This window comes from Oreochromis niloticus, linkage group LG23, assembly GCF_001858045.2.
Source record: "Oreochromis niloticus isolate F11D_XX linkage group LG23, O_niloticus_UMD_NMBU, whole genome shotgun sequence".
Classification (NCBI taxonomy): domain Eukaryota; kingdom Metazoa; phylum Chordata; class Actinopteri; order Cichliformes; family Cichlidae; genus Oreochromis; species Oreochromis niloticus.
In genome coordinates, this window is record NC_031986.2 from 42,018,285 (window position 1) to 42,031,476 (window position 13,192).

The 13,192-nt window shown below is 40.4% G+C and overlaps 1 long non-coding RNA gene across 2 annotated transcripts; it reads left to right on the forward strand.

Annotated features, from left to right (window-relative positions):
* The first annotated feature begins 2,889 nt into the window (after nt 1-2,889).
* Nucleotides 2,890-5,613, forward strand: LOC102081880 (uncharacterized). Of its 2 annotated transcripts, none has more exons than XR_001223455.3 (3): nt 2,890-2,945; nt 3,720-4,061; nt 4,195-5,613. It is a non-coding gene; the product is annotated as an uncharacterized LOC102081880 (long non-coding RNA). The 2 variants fall into 2 exon arrangements; XR_003216312.1 differs by having other exon boundaries at nt 2,904-3,845; nt 3,960-4,061.
* Nucleotides 5,614-13,192: the final 7,579 nt, after the last annotated feature.

Consider the following 13,192-nt stretch of genomic DNA (forward strand, 5'->3'; position numbering starts at 1 on the left):
TCAGTAGCCACAAATTGGCATTAAAAGACACAAAGGTCATGGCAAGAAAAGGACAGCAGAATATATAAAAAAACTTCATAAGACTTCTTTCTCCTCTCCGATGTTCTACCTTCAGCACAATAAGGCACATTTATCAGGTCAAACGCAGAAAATATGAATATTTAAGACAGTTTAATGATATCTCTAAAGTGTAAGAAACCCCCCTGAGAAGGAGCTACTGTTAATGTATCATCATAACACTGCAGCTGTGTACTCCCCAGTTTTCACAATGCAGGAACTCCAGCAACACTTGAGGGAAGATGAACAACTTTAATAATTGACCCTGATGAAGGCCACAAGCCGAAACGCGTTGGTCAATTATTAAAGTTGTTCTTCTTCCCTCAAGTGTTGCTGGCGTTCCTGCATTGTGAATTCTTTCATCCTCTCCATGCACCTTGGAAGCAGGTGAAGTTGTGCCAGAAATTTTTGCTGCAATTTATACTCTCCAGTTTTCAAACACTAATTGTTTCCCAAATTAAACAAGTAGCTTCTTATTTAGCTCTCAGTAAGAAAATAAATAACTGTATTTCCCAGAAACTTTTATTTTGGACTTTGGGGAGGTCCAAAAGAAATGTTTCCCTTTGGGAAACTGAAAACTCTTGTACTTTAAACTCCAAAAGGATCTCTGAAAGTATGAGCATAATGTGATTTTTGAGGGGACATGAGAAGTGGAGATTAGCAGTACACACAAGTTGTGCATTTGTGATAAAATTCCCCCCATAAAAAATACTTATTATTAGTTCTGAGGAGTACGCATGAGAACGAAAACTATCTATTCAAGACAAAAAGAGCAGCTTGGCTCTTCTCATCAAGCGTGTGACCAGTGGCTCAAACTCCCAAAGGATAAAAAACATAAAATTATTGTGCTGGGTGCCTTTTAGGCTGGTAATAGAAGAACTTAAGCCTAATCTACTGTTGGAACACAACATCAGCTAAAAGCCCCGTGGCAATGGCTTAATTGTGCTAATTACTACAAATGAGTACGATGCCATGTATCTACAAAGAGGATGCAAACTGTGTGGGTGCAAAATTATGAGTAATTACAGACACGTAAAGGTTTGAAAAGTAATTAGGTTATGAAAACACTGAAAGAAAAAGATTACAGTGAAAGTAAAATGTGTAAATGTCAAGGTGTTGCCAGCTTTACTTGTGTATGTATCCTTTTTAAAATGCATAAGCTTTTTATGTTAATAAGTTATGAATACAGAGGTGCAAAAAGGATCTGTGAAGAGCAAGCCTTAGTTTTTCCATTAAAGTCTTCAACCCCTCAAGAAGTGTCTTGTTCTCCTTAGCTATTAATCGTCCAGGACAGAAAGGGAAAGCAGCGCCTTGCAGTCCTCCCTGAGAGGTGTTATCTGCATTTTCTACAAGCACCGCTGAATGCAGTAATTACCTCTATCGCATTTCAGGAGCCTGCACAGTACTCACACGACGAGAGGTTTCACGTAGCCTCAATAATTTTGACATTCAATCACACATGTGCAAGAGACGTGGAAAACACATGAATGTATTTGCATGAATCCAAACATGCATTAAAAGAACTCTGCTGCCATTCTAGTCCAGCATTGCCATCAGTAGGCAGTGGTGTCCCCCACACTCAGTTCCTTATGTGACCACTAGAGACTAAGTCATGTTAATCCCAACTCCCCATTTAAATTCCCATGTCTACTTGATAAAATTCTGACATTTTATTACTGTGTTAACCATCCTGTGTTAACAGTAGGGATGGGAGTCGAGAACCAGTTCTCTACAAGAACCAGTTCCCAGTTCAAATCCTTGGAATTGTTAGTCTGCCTACCTATTAATCCCGCTTATGACAGTTCCGCTTACAATTGTCAGTAAGCCGATTTCAGTTCATGTGCCGATAGAGGAAATAGTGCCACAGTCAACAGTGTGGATATAGATTTTTTTTATTAAACAAAAGGACAAGAGTGTCACGGTAAAGTGCAGACTGCATTCATGATAGAAACAACTGCATTATACCGCTAACTCAACTTCGGCTCCTTTCAAGCATCTACACAGCCAGCAATACCTCCAATATGCACAAATGTTTGACCACACAGCATGCAATTAATTTGCACAAATGTAATCTCCTTAACATGTTGCTTAGAGATGGCGGTGACTCTCAAGGCGGAGCCAATGAGAACTCAATGAGAATCAATAAGTGATATTTATGTCGCTCCACCCTTGCATCCCAATACTAAGTTCCTGGTTTTGATCCTTGGGTTTTATGTTTTCCTGTTCTGGATTCTTAGTTATTCTAGTTTTTTGTTCTTCTGCGTTTGTTTCTATCTTGAGTTTATTATGCTTGCTTCACCAGTGTTTGTTGTTATACTCCCTGTTTTACCTTGATGGTTAGTTGGCTTTTGTGTCTTACTACTGTGATTGTTTTGATTACTTTCATCTCTGTCTGGTTTCCATCCTGTTTCCAACCCCAGTTAGTTGTTAATGTGTATACAGTCCTGTCCTTCCTCATAGTCTTTGTCTTTCTCTCCATACTATGACACAAGTTCAGCATACCCAGAATATCTTTATGTTATCAGGCTTCGATTACCCTGGCACTGACAATCAGGCTAAGTGGTCATGGAAACGTGGTTATCAGCTCAATAAGTCAATCCGAGGCTTATCAATCTAGTTAGAAACACACTGAGCAGCAGAACGACTGATTTCAGAAAAGAGGATAAATTTATAAAATTAGAAAAATTTAGAGGTTAAATACAGCTGGTGTAGACAAATCAGTGGTATGAGTGTAAAAGGAAAATGACTGTACATTAGTGTATTATTAAAGTAGCTGTATGAATGTGTGTGCACCCTGCTATATTCATAAAATTCAGCCTATCTGAATCCAGGCAGAAAGCCAGAACATTCCAGCCATTTACAAGCTTATCAGTATTGTAGCTGTATCGGTAAGAATGTGATAATTTAATATTAATATTCATTATTTGCACTTTAACACTGATTTAAAGATTAACATTATAAACACAGAACTTGGCTAACACCTATGATACATGAAGAGGTGGAAAAGGAATAGCACGTTCACTACAGGGCAAACACTAGCTCACCAGAGGTTAAAAAAATGTTGACAAATGTAAAACCTGCTAAACAGATTCAATCTTTATACATTTCAGTAAGTAATGTAAGGTGGGTGAAATAACTTTTATAACTAGTTTCTATTAAAACTTACCCCCCACCCCCAATGCTACTGTACTTTAACCGATTTTAAAACTAGCTTCACTTATTAGCTAACCATGTTAGGCTAACGGCTACCACCATTCAAAAACAAATTAGCAGGATAACACAACACTGAAAGATAACTAAAGTAAAAGACAACTATTTTCATCACATTATCTTCACTGTACCTCTGTCTCTGTCATGTTTGGGTAGTTTTGACATTGTTGATAATGCTTTCTGGCATCACGTCTGAAAACTAGTCCATCCCCCCAGACAGAAGGTATACTCTGATCAGCAAGAGGAGGTGGTGGTGGTGGTAGGGAGACTTAGGAAGGTATTAAGATTTTTTCATAGGCTTGGCTACTTTTCATATTAAGAAATAATAGCTAAGTATTAAAGATACTGGGTTTTTTTTCCTTCCCCCACTTGAGAATCACAAAGCAGTGGCTGATGTAACAGTAACTGCAGCCATCTTTGATTCACACTTTTATGGCTGTGCTTCGTTACAGTATAACATGAAAAATAACTGTCAGAGACTGCTTGGAATAGACACTGTGAGCTGAAACGTCTGTCACTGGAGAGGAGCTCAAATAACATTTACGCGTCATAACCACCTTCATCTCAGCAGCAGTCAGGTATATTCAACTGGCTGTTTCCATCTTGTAATGAAAATATGCTTTTGTGTGCCTTTGCATGAAAATAAAGTCCCAGTATAAGAAAAATAATGTTGATGGTAAATCTGACACCAGCAATGCAAACCACGTACTTGCGTAACAACAGGGAAGTAAGGAACAGCGAGCAGTCAGTTGTCTGGTGTTTTTGGCAGCAAGCACGATGTCCTTTGATTTGAGGTAAGAAGCTTTTGTTTTTGTGCAATCTTGCAATTATAATGAATTTGCAGATTAAATGGTCTGAGAACAAAATTACCTCCGCTAATGATAAACACACATTTTCAAACACTCCCTACTTTGCACATCTCCCCAGCATTTCGGAGAAAACCGGGTTATGCTTTCAGATTACTACAACCAGGAGCTTTTAAAGCATTTTAGAGACTGAACTGCAGCTCCAAACCGGGGCAGACCAGACAATGCATTCCCTCAGGGACAGGAGTGGGCCACAGAGACAAAAACCTCTCCATTTAGAAGCGCCAAGCTGCTGACCTGATGTGGATCTCATATCTTGCCAGCGTCTCCCCCGGCTACAAATATATGTGTATGTACTTTTCCATTTGATTTGGTGTCAGCGGTCAGGGACGATAATGGGGTAAACAGTGTATTGCTCGCTGAGTGTCTGGCCAGCTGGAAGAGAAGACATTTTTGAAACTTTGCTGTTAGATATCTTCAAGGGAGTGAAAGGAGGAGGCAAGGTAGACTTTAGATACATTTCTATGTATACATAATTGATAATTCAGTGTGAGTGTGATGCTGTAAGATTAAGCCCCAGGGGAGATAAGAGCATGCTCTGCAATCTCTCTCGCGTTCTCTCTGCTTCCCTCCATCCCTTTTGACTTGTGCTCCATTAGATGAAGTGATCAGAGTGGCACCCTGCAGAGTGACAGAAAAAGAAAGTGAAAAGCACACAACGCTCTTATGATTCACAAAGATATCACAGCAGCAGAGCAGAACTCTGTTGTCTATTACATGAAAATAAAGTGGAAACGTCTGAGCTGTCAGGAGCAACTGGTGGCCGACTGACAACGCTCTAATCACTTAAATATCAGATTATCATATCAAAGTCTTTGGTATAAAATAGTGGTGAAAATGATTTTTTCTGACATTTATTCTTGAGTGTTACTTCCCTGTTTTGCCTCTTCTGGCTTCTGAAAATGACTTAAATAAAAGTGTAGTTTTTGTGCTCTGACGTTACCGCTGCTAATTTTCAGTTATGTCTTCAGTTTCATGAGTCAAAAAGGAATTGCGTTCATGATGTTTTAGTCTGGAAAACATTAGGTTTAGGCTTCTTTCTTAAGCGATTTTCAAGGTTCACAGCACTTTATGTCTGCGTCCGGTATACATTTAGACTAGTGGGCTTAGAAAGGATTAAAGAGCGCCCCGTGTTCCCGATTCACCTCGCTACCACGCATGCTTTCATTTAAATATCTAGCTTTCTTGCGTGTCTGTATTAGGCTGTGTTTCAGTGGCCTGCATCTTGTTGATTTACTTTATTAATTTGTGTTTTCTTGTTGGAGTGAAGTGCTTTTTGTTTGTGTTGTCCAAATTATTTGTGATTTTGAAAAATACTATTTAGATCCATTTTAGAAGATGCAAAAATATATGTCTTTGATGCTTTCATGGAGAATAAAGTTAGTTTTATTAAAGCACACTCGTCTTTCTGTTGTAAAGCACTTTGTGATGTCTGATATAGGTGCTATATAAATTCTTCCCTTACCTGCAAATGGCTTTGCTCTTTTAGAATAAAAACACTGTTTTTCATTCTGTTTCATCTCACACCTCAGATAATAACGCCTTCTAAAGAATTTAAAACCCGTTCCGTTTCTCTACGTTTCTATTATATCTATTAAACATGGCCAAAGTTTCAGTGTGCACGACCGTGCAAAAGTTTGAGCCATCACTCATTTCTTTATATTTTGCTAGGAAAATGTGGATTAGTTGCAGTGATTTATTGAAACGTGCAAATACACATGGAAATACGGCAAAAACAGAGTTTCCACAGTAGTAAATATGTGGTAATACCATAGCTGGACCAAGGTTTCCTGAGGTCTTAAACATAATGTGTGTTCGAGTGTTTGGTTTCTGTGCAACACCAGGCCTGGAGAGTTTTCCCGCTCTGAAGCCAGCCACACCTGTCAGCTAATCACACTCACCTGATACCGATCATCTTCGTCACGGGCTCACTGCTTAGCCGAGCGGCTGAGCTTCAGTCAACGCTGGATCGTGGAGGAACACAGTAACTCCAGCTCGGCAGGTGACTCAGTCTTTGTCAATTGTTGTGGAAAAAGTGTTCTTACCTTTGCGTCTCGTTTTGTCAAGAAACCTAAGGGAGCCTGTGGAGGGAGCTGAGCACTTTTGTAAATAGAAATGAGAGGAGTTGTGTTTCTCGCCACAGACCACGGGACGGATTCACTGCACAGGAGCTGGGAAATGGTCACAGAAGAAATGACACACTGTGGACTGTTTTACACTGCTTGTTCATTTATTCACTGTAAATAAACAAACTGTTGCCAACTCAGAAGGTCCTACAAAAAAACTAAAGAAATTGCACAATTAATTAAAAACATATGCAAATAAATTTTTTTAATTGCCATTTTTATTTGTCAGAAGGTTCAGTAAACCAATTCATGGTTCACTTTAAAGGGTTAAATGTGTTATGAGAGTTACTTATAAGTTTTAAGAGCATGGCAGAAATAAAGCTCTTCTTCTTTGGACTTTGTAAGCCAACTGACCTGTAGCCAGCAGGAGAAAAACACAAAAGCACCCTCCATGCTACAGCCCATGAAGCAGTCCATTGGCCATACAGGATCCAGTTCCAGTGCTGAGGTCATGAGGCCTGCAGCTGTGGCAGCAGAGCAGAACTTTCCATCCTTTCCCCAGCAGCGCTCCGTCGCTGATGTATTCCTACCAAATCCATTCTCTTTTAGTTTAACAGTCCTTTAGATCTGCTACAAGCCTTAACATGAACAAACTGAAGTGAGTTAAATTAACAAAAGAGATCCCGATCCTGATGAGGCGAGGCTCCTGCTGATCTCCTTTCTTCTTCATAATCACACAGAAGGCCATGACTCCTCTAACCTGCAGATGTTGCTGTTGAGGCATTTTAATCAGAATTTCAGTGATGGATACTTTCCAAAATAGATTTTATTTTAACAAATGCCACAAAGATCTGAATAAATATGTATTTATAAGTTGCTACAGGCTGTGGGGAGGCCAATCCATGACTGATATCGTTCCATTGTGTGTGTGTTTTCTATCCAGGTGTGATTTCACTGCATTGGCGGTGGTTTTGAGATCTCTGTCATGCTGAAAAATGAAGCTGTCAGCAGTCTGACAATTACTCAAAATGGTATTGCATGGTGGATCAAAAGCTTGCAGTTCTTTTTCTGCATTTTTCTACATTTTGACAAGATCCCGGCACCACTGCCTGAAATGTAGCCCTAAACCATGAAAGAAGCACTCCATTTGTCCAGTTTCCTCAATTTTTTAAGGCGGTATGCCAGATTTTTAGCTTATAGGTCTTTGTGAATCACCTTTTTATGCGGTTTTATGCCTGTCAAATTTGTGTTAGCTTTGACCTTTTTTTGTTGATCCAACTAAAAAATGCAAACAAATTATCTGCTGGTAACAAATTGCCTGAAGATATTTAAAAATAATTTCTTTGCTAAGTTGTCTTTTATGTGTAGGCACAACACTGGTTCACCCCTTGAGTTATGTGCCTTTTTATGCTTGAATGATTCATAGGTCAGTGTTAAGTGGCTTTTTAAAAAATCCTCTGAAAATGGTCATATACGCAGACAAACTAATGTCCAAAGAAAACTCCTTGAGAACTATTAATCCCAAATTATTTTAAAATATCAAACCAGGTTGAGCCTTTCTGGAAAGTTCAGTACAGATACAGACGGGTGATATATGAAAGGACACACTTAGGGTACTATAGGGCATTACCCTTGATCTGATCTTTAAGAATTTGATCTTTTTGTGTGTATGATTGTTTGTTTGAATGGGAAAAAGCTAGTTGTTTTTTTTTTGCTTAAACTCTTCTGTGAAGTAATGTTAACTCTAGATTGTGGTGCCTGTAGAGTAGAGAAACCAATGTGTCACCACATTCCCAATGCAGTTCAGTCTGTCATCAGATAGGACATTTTAAAATGAAGGCTGGGTGGCGTAACCAAAACATGGGGAGGACAGTGGTTTTGTTTTTCCCCAGTACCCATTGGTAGCTTTCCCTGGGTATTTGAAATGCAGGGTAACTGTGGAAACACTATCCGCCAAAAGAAAGAGTTCTGTTACCGGAAGGAGGCGACAAAGGAAGCAGGAGATTTTTAGAAACCTACAGTTAAAGGTTATGACTAGAATTCACTTAATGAGGAGAAATATAAAGCTTAAGAGTCCAAACGTAACATTAAGTTGGTGCAAAAATCTCATTATCTTAACACAAGAGGGTGTTTGTAAATGGTCTTGCTAGAATGCTACAACAGCAAAATTGCTTTACAGAGTCTTTACTCCTCTTTACTCCTTCACTCATGTGAAACTCCAAACAGAAAAATGGCACTTCCTGAGAACTACAACATGGAATATCAGTAGGACACTCCATATATTGAATTAGGCTTATTAAGTAAGTCAGCAGCGTCAAACCCTGATTACTTCAGAGTCCATATTTCCTTCCTGTCCGCCCTGCAGAGCGTGGTACAGCAAAGCTCTCTGAGAGGGATGCGATGCGCTCAGGCTTCGTCACCGTGGGACCAGAGCAGCCTTTAGTGCCTAATGACCTGTCTGTATGGCAGAGATAGAAAAGTAGAGGCACAACAGGCACCCGCTGCTGCAATTCATCTTCATTTTAATTGGGAACATTTTGTGTTGCTCTCTTCTCTACATTAATAAACCAGGACCCTGCAGCAGTTTCTTTAAAACTCATTAATGCGCAAGAAGCAGTCCAATCCGCAGGTGCTCCTGAACAGAGGGCACATCAAAAAAGCCATTTTCCTTCTTCTTCGTTTTATTTGCTGTCAGATTTTCATTTCACAATCAGAAATGCTGTAATTTTCCCCTCATTGTTTCCATTTCTGCGGCTGGACCATTAGCTGCGCTGACACGTGAAGAGACAAATTACTTTGGTTGTTATTACCGAGTAAAAAAAGTCTTGTTAATGACCTCTGAGAAACAATCAAATACTCCTTTTCAGATCAGGTTAAGCTCTTGCAGGATTTATTGACATACAGTATCCACACAATAGATTTCTTCCCCAGAGCTGAGCAATGGGTGTGTGAAGCGGCACACAGCGAGGGAGAAGCAGGCGACAAAGGGCCAGCTGCTGCTGCAAACGCTGGAGCTGCTTTGGGAAAGCGGGTGATTCATGCTGGCAAATTGATTCATTTCTTGTGCTGATAAGCACCTTTTTTTTCTTTGTACCCGCATGCTGCAACGGCTTTGAAAAGAGCCGCTGAGAAACACGTCTCCATCGCCACAGCGTAAAGGAACAGGGTGGGCACACAATGACAGCAACATCTTACAATGTGCAGCTGTGCAGTCCAGGTCAACATCACAAACTACAGCTTCGACAGTCGGCGTTTGGTATGAACTGCACCTTTCTCAACGCTGGAAACTTTGCTGCAGAGCTTTTTGTGTTGGGCTTTCACTGTGTTCTACATCTATTTACATTGTAGTTGCTATTTTATGCCGTAATCTCAGCAGTTTATTGCTGTGATTGCAGCTGCATGACAATCTGCACGTGCACCTGTGTGTGTGCAGCATGTGTTTGATAAGTACGCAGCAGGTATGTCTCTGCTTTGAGGAAATGGAAGCTTTGACCAGCCCTTATCAGTACTAAGCAGTCCATAGCAACAAACCAGGCAGCAAAATCAATCCTACAGAGCCCACTGGACAGCCAGCGCTACACATCTTAGCTCTGCTTCTCCGCAGGAGATCACCTGTGCTGGAAGCAGCTGGACTTCTCACCCAGCGCTCAGCATTAGAGGTAGGCGAGCACATGTCGGCCGACACAGGGAGTTAGATCAGCGCAGCAGTGGTGTGTCTGTGGGAGCAACTGAATGCAGACATAGACAGGTAATATATCAAAGGGCAAATCTGCACCCTTGATCTCTACAGTTAGAGGAGCCCTGTTATGCAACGGAGTGGGAAGGGTGCCTTGCAAATCGATACAAAGTTATTTTGTTTAGACTTTTTCTATAACGAAGCATCCTAATAGGAGTGGTCTCTTTCAGGACATCCATACGTGAGGGGTCAATAAATGATTTGATGTATGAAAATGAAATCAAGTCATATACTTCAACCTCTCCAACTAAAAGATCCCAACCAAGTTGAATATATACAGTTTTGTTTTTTACCTGTTTACTGAAACATATTACTGTTATAGTTATATAATAAACATGGACATAATTTGTAGAGTCTCAGCTTTCATTTGAGGATATACACATTCAAATTGAAAGAAGGGTTTAGGAGTTTCAGCTCGTTAGCAGTGCCACCCTCTTTTTAAAGGGACCAAAAGTAATTGACTCAAAGGCTATTTCATGGGCAGGTGTTGGTAATTCATTTGTTACAATATTATCAATTAAGCAGATAAAAGGCCTGGAGTTGATTTGAGGTGTGGTGCTTGCATGTGGAAGATTTTGCTGTGAACAGGCAACATGCAGTCAAAGGAGCTCTCCATGCAGATGAAACGAGCCATCCTTAAACTGGAAAGACAGAAAAAGCCCATCTGAGAAATTGCTACAATATTAGGGGTGGCAAAATTTACAGTTTTTTACATTCCGAGAAAGAAAGAAAGCACTGGTGGACTCCACTGAAGACAACAGTGGTGGATTATCGCAGAATCATTTCCATAGTGATGAGAAATCCCTCCACAACAGCCAACCAAATGAACAACACTCTCCAGGAGGTAGACGTATCCATATCCAAGTCTACCATAAAGAGAAGACTGCATGAAAGTAAATACAAAGGGTTCAAGGTGCAAGCCATTCATAAGCCTAAAGAATAGAAAGGCTAGATTGGACTTTGCTAAAAAAAAAAAAAAATCCAGCACAGTTCTGGAAAAACATTTTGGACAGATGAAGATCAACCTCTACCAGAATGATGGCAAGAAAAAAGTATGGAGAAGGCGTGGAACAGCTCATGATCCAAAGCGTACCACATCATCTGTAAAACACGGTGGGGACAGTGCGATGGCTTGGGCACGCATGGCTGCAGGTGGCACTGGGACACTAGTGTTTACTGATGATGTGACACAGGACAGAAGCAGCCGAATGAACTCGGAGGTGTTCAGAGACTCTCTGCTCGGCCAAGTGAGTCACCTGATCTTAACCCAACTGAGCATTTCACTTGTTGAAGACTAAATGTGGACAGAAAGGCCCACAAACAAACAGCAACTGAAAGCTGCTGCAGTAACGGCCTGTCAGAGTAATGAAAAGGAGGAAACTCAGCATCTGGTGATGTCCATGAGTTCAAGACTTCAGGCTGTCATTGTTAGAGTTTTCAACAAGTATTAGAGATGAATATTTTATTTTCACTTATTTAATTTGTCCAATTACCATTGAGCCCCTGAAATGAAGGGGTTTTTAATGCCTTTTTCCCTCACATTTTTCTGCAATCTTTTTGTTCAACCCACTGAGTTAAAGCTGAAAGTCTACACTTTAACTTCATTCGAGTTGTTTCATTTAAAATTTATTGTAGTAATTTATGGAAACAAATATTTATGGACCTAGCAGTATGAGGTATTTTTATGGGGGATCTATAACACTACCACACTATCATCAAAACTCTAAATACATTTCCATAAAATTGTAGAATCAATGCCAAGGTGCACTGAAGTAGTTCTGGTGGGACATAGTAGCCCAGCACCTTACTAAGACATTTAGGTTGTGTTTTTTCTTTTTCCTTTGCCTCCTGTCTGTTTGCCATCTGAGATTTACATACACAAATCCTTCATTATGAGTAAAGGGTGTAAGGTCCTGGCTTCCCACCTGTTGTTATATCCTTCATTTCTCAGTAAGGCCAACTTTTGGAAGCTTCACCCACACACTCCCACAGGAATCAGTTTTAAATGTCAGCCATGTAAAATTGGTTCTGTCCCAAAAATTGGACCTCATTCTGTGAGCTCATGTGATGGATTCAAGTCAGTCATTGCAGCTTGCCGAGGTAGGAATAAAGTTCATTTTTTCCTTTTTTTAAAGACTTACTAAGATAAAAGGTAGAATAACTGCCTAAGGCCAACAGAAGCCTTTCTTCAAATCCTGCAGAGCCGCTGCAAAGTTCCCATCAATCCTGCACACTGACTGTAAAATGCATGTGGAGGATAAGAAAAGCACAGTGTTGTAATTAATGTGGTATAGTGTGTTTACTGACTTCAACACTGGTCGTTTGGCAATTAAATATTTGTATAAATTATTACATTAATTTAGAAAGTAGTTTTCTTGCACTAACACGTCTGAAAATGCTCATCACATGGGCACTCACATACACTGGGACTCCCTTGCCCCTGTCCTGGAGTTTTCAAACTACGAGAGTCTATGTGCGACCTGAAAGGCTATACTCACATAACAGTTTCTCTCCCAGTAGCCTTTCAGTTTTATGCAGGGTGGCTGTGGTTTCAGTGCCTCACTTTTTTTAGGGTTTAGAGGTCTGATGGAACTAACATTTTCATCCCTGACACAATGGCAACTACTGCAGTGCTTTTAACAGACAGGTTCACTATTTACCATCACAACTAAGTGTTTAACTGCTTTAGCTTAATCCTAACCCTAGCTCCAAAATGTCCTCAAACTGGTTCTCAGAAAGCCAGGTACAGAGGTTGTCTGCAGATATACTGACACACAGATGTACAAGCACATGCGCACCCAGACACATCCCCCACCCCGCCCGTCTCACATATGCACGCTTGAAAATGTCAAGCCGTCTGGATGAAACAGTCACCTGAGCCACAGCACCGGTCTCACCCTCCTTTGGACAGCCATTATCAGGCGCAGTGCGAGGTTGCGCATGCATCCCCATTTGTGTGTATTAGAATTACATTTCTCTTAAATGTGCTCCAATGTATCCCTTTTTGTTAAATATGTATGCTGTGTGTACAGTTTAGTGGAAAAATGGTGACTGAATGTTTGTGGAAGCGGGCTGTCACGGACTAATAAGGAGCTGCTTTGCTTGTGGCAGTCAGATGGACAGATGAGGCGACTATGATCTAACCATGTGAAGCCTGATCTACTGTCACCTGTCGAATCTGCATTTTCAGAAGGAAAACAGGTGAAAGTTTGGTCCATTGTTGATGTGACACCAGTGTTCACACAGTCTGTTTCTTA